This window comes from Poecile atricapillus, chromosome 4 (genome assembly GCF_030490865.1).
Source record: "Poecile atricapillus isolate bPoeAtr1 chromosome 4, bPoeAtr1.hap1, whole genome shotgun sequence".
Taxonomy (NCBI): Eukaryota; Metazoa; Chordata; class Aves; order Passeriformes; family Paridae; genus Poecile; species Poecile atricapillus.
In genome coordinates this window covers 53,972,311-53,975,635 of record NC_081252.1, presented here as the reverse complement: position 1 = coordinate 53,975,635, position 3,325 = coordinate 53,972,311, and positions in this window count along the sequence as shown.

Below are 3,325 nucleotides of genomic sequence, written 5' to 3'. Positions count from 1 at the left end.
GACCTTTCAAATTTCATGTGTCTTGCGAATTAGGACAACAAATTTAAATATTAAATATAAGTATTTGACATTATTACATGATGAGGCCTGCCTTGTAGGATTTTTCATTTGTCTATGGTGTCTTTGTGGGATGTCTAAAAGGTCACAAACAAATACACTTTTAGCTGAATGTAAATTTACATCTTAACCAGCTCATTGGTTCATTTTAACAAGCTTTGGGCTTGAGGGATACCTTGCAATTTTTAAATATACTCAATTAAATACTTTCCAAAACCAGTCGTTCCATCTATACCCTAAAGAATAGCCAGTTTAGATAGAAAATCCTAATCCTGGAGAATATGTAAACCCCCCCCCTTTTCTTCCTAACAGTATTGCACTGTGCAGTGTGTAGCAGTAATACTGTTTTACTAAAATGTGCCTGCTTAAGCCATTTGATTATAATAAATTACTAGTTTCTAATACAATTGCAAGAAACTAAGCAGGTATTAATGTGTGTAGTTTATTTAAATATAGATGCAGCATTCTGCAGTGATACCTCTAATGCCACATCTTGTTCAAATATCTCGTCTCTGTCAAGGTTAGCAACATATAGATGAATACAAATCCTTTCTAAAAAATTTACAAAGCATTTTACATCTCTTAAGAGGGCTACACCAATTTTCATTATATTTTACAGATATTAGCACTTAATGTACTTTAGAAGGTCAAAATAATCTTTTTGCTTAGCATCTCTCACCTGCAAATATAGCAAGGATTTTTATTTACTTTAATACTTCTATAAACTATGCAGAATTTTTAAAATAAAATGTAATATATTTTATAAGCTAATAAGACAAAATGGCTAATTAAAGGTTTCTAGCATGCATTACTATAACTTGCAAATACAGAGACATTTTGGTAATCTTTTCTTACTAAAGATGTGAATGTTTAATGTACTTTCACTGTTTCTACTTTGGTAGTCCAATGGGAATTCAGTAATGACATTTTGTCATGTCAAACTGTGAACGTAAATTTGTACTGTACAGTTCTCATACTATATTTAGTATATTTAGTGTATTTAGTATATTTAGTATACAGTGCGTATGTATTATACTTGTTAATAAAACACTCAGAATGTTGTTGGTGGTCATGTTGTCACATGCTGGATGACAAGGAGCAGTGATGCTGTGCTGGGGTCGGAGGCAGCCTGGAGGAGACCCCTGTGGCTCTGGGCGTTTGGGTGGCCCTTCTGCCCAGCCCGTGGCCGCCTCCCGTGTGGCCTCCTGCCATGGGGCCCAGGGCAGGAGCACAAGGAATTTGTGCTGGAGGAGCAGCACACTTAGTGGCAAGCTCATAAAAATGTTTTACTCACTTCTAATTAGGGCATTCTAATTAGCCCATAGGCAGGTGTGGAGCACCAAACACGTGAGTTTGCCTTTTTTATCACTCACAAGATGACTGCCTGGGCCTGCTCCCGATGCCAGGCTCTGCCCCACAGCCTCTCCCAGGCTGGGGTGCCAGAGGCTGCTGACACATCTCCACGTGAGTCCTGTGCACCTCCAGATGCACCTGCAGGCTGTGCTGAGAGAGGATAATCATGGTGATGATGATGATGATGATGATGATTAGAGATGAAGAAGAAAGGGGTTTTATTTCTTCACACCTTATCAGATGCCTGAGAAGGGGGAGCCTGGCTGAATTCACTATGCATCTCTAACACTTCCATTTCTGCTGAAGTATTTGCATCAGGATGTTGGTTTCTCGTTGCCTGGGATCTTGCAGATCAGCCTGGTGAGCACCTGTGGTATGCCATGGTGATGTACAGAAGGGAAAGCAGTAGAGCAGAAATGAGGCATAAAAATAAAAGCCTGCAAACAGCAATCAGCATATGAGAAAATGACTGGCTTGAATTTCTTGGTCTCCTGCTTGAAAATAAGGACTGCATATTGCAAAGCTCATATCACACTGCTGATTTCTAAGGTTCAGGCAGGAGGGACCAATGGCACGGGGGAGTCACAGCCACTGACTCAGCGTGGCAGCTGTCACGGGGAAGAGCTCGTCCTGACCTGTCCTCTGGAGCCCACACACCTGCAAGAGGCTACTCCAGTTGCCGTGCTGATAAGATTTATCTGGTTTCCTATGAGTCAAAAAGCATTGCATACCTTCTAGACTGAGTGATCACTTTCAGGAAGCAATGATAATTTCAATGGCCACTGGGTGTCCCTCTTAGTCTGAGAAAAAGGCAAAATTTAAATTCATTGGATTGTAATTTAAGGTGACGTTAATTTTCTCATACTTGAGAAATTAAGTTGTTCCGTCTGTCTTATTTGCTATCACTGAGTTCAATCCTGTCATACACAGAAATCTGCTCAAGGATTTAAAACTGATCTCTGTGTCTTTACTGTAATTTTTAGTCATAAAAACACTTTAAATGTATCTTTTACAATTAAAATTCTGGCCTGACTGAACACTAACTAAGGCAATACACAAGGTTGCTTGATAAGAAATGTTGTCAAATGCTTACTTAAAAAAGAAAACCAACCAACACCACGACAAAACAAGTCTGCTCTATCAAAGAAACTCTAAAGTGTATTTCAAGAAGCTGTAGTTTATGGTATGGTATGTAAATAACTGAAATATTTGGCATGTGCATGAAAGATCTGCAAGGCAGAAAGGACAGAGTATAAAGGGCCCTTATAACATTAATATTGCAAAACAATATACATGGCAGACTTGAGAAACAATTTCTTTCACACCCACCTAAAACTTATATTTCAGAGCAGTCTTAAAGATGAGGGACTCCTCCATGGCCCAGTCTGTGCATTACTTAGGACATAACTCCCAGTTTCCTGATGCATTAAATTTACAGAGACCGGAAAACCTGAATTAAGAAATTTTACTTCCTCTTTTCTTGTCTAGTAAACAAGATAGACTACCTGCCCTTTAGCCCATTAGCACTAAGTGTGACTGCTAATCATGTCCTTAGGCTGTAATGTCTGGGAGGGAGAGAAGGCTTTCAGGAAGAAGTGGCACAGGATTTCTTGGTAGCATTCCCCACTTTAAAGTGTCAAGAAGTGCTAGAGAGGTAAAATCATAAAATTGTAAAATGGCTTGGGTTGGAAGGGACTCATAAAGGTCATCTAGTTCAACTCCCTGCAATGAGCAGGGACATCTTCAACTAAATCAGATCACTCAGAGCCCTTCCAAACATGACCTTGAATGTTTCCAGTGATGGGACATTCACAACGTCTTTGGGCCATCTCTTCCAGTGTTTCACCACCCTCACTATAGAAAATTATTGCTTATATGCAACCTAACTCAGCCCTCTTTTAGTTTATAACCAGTA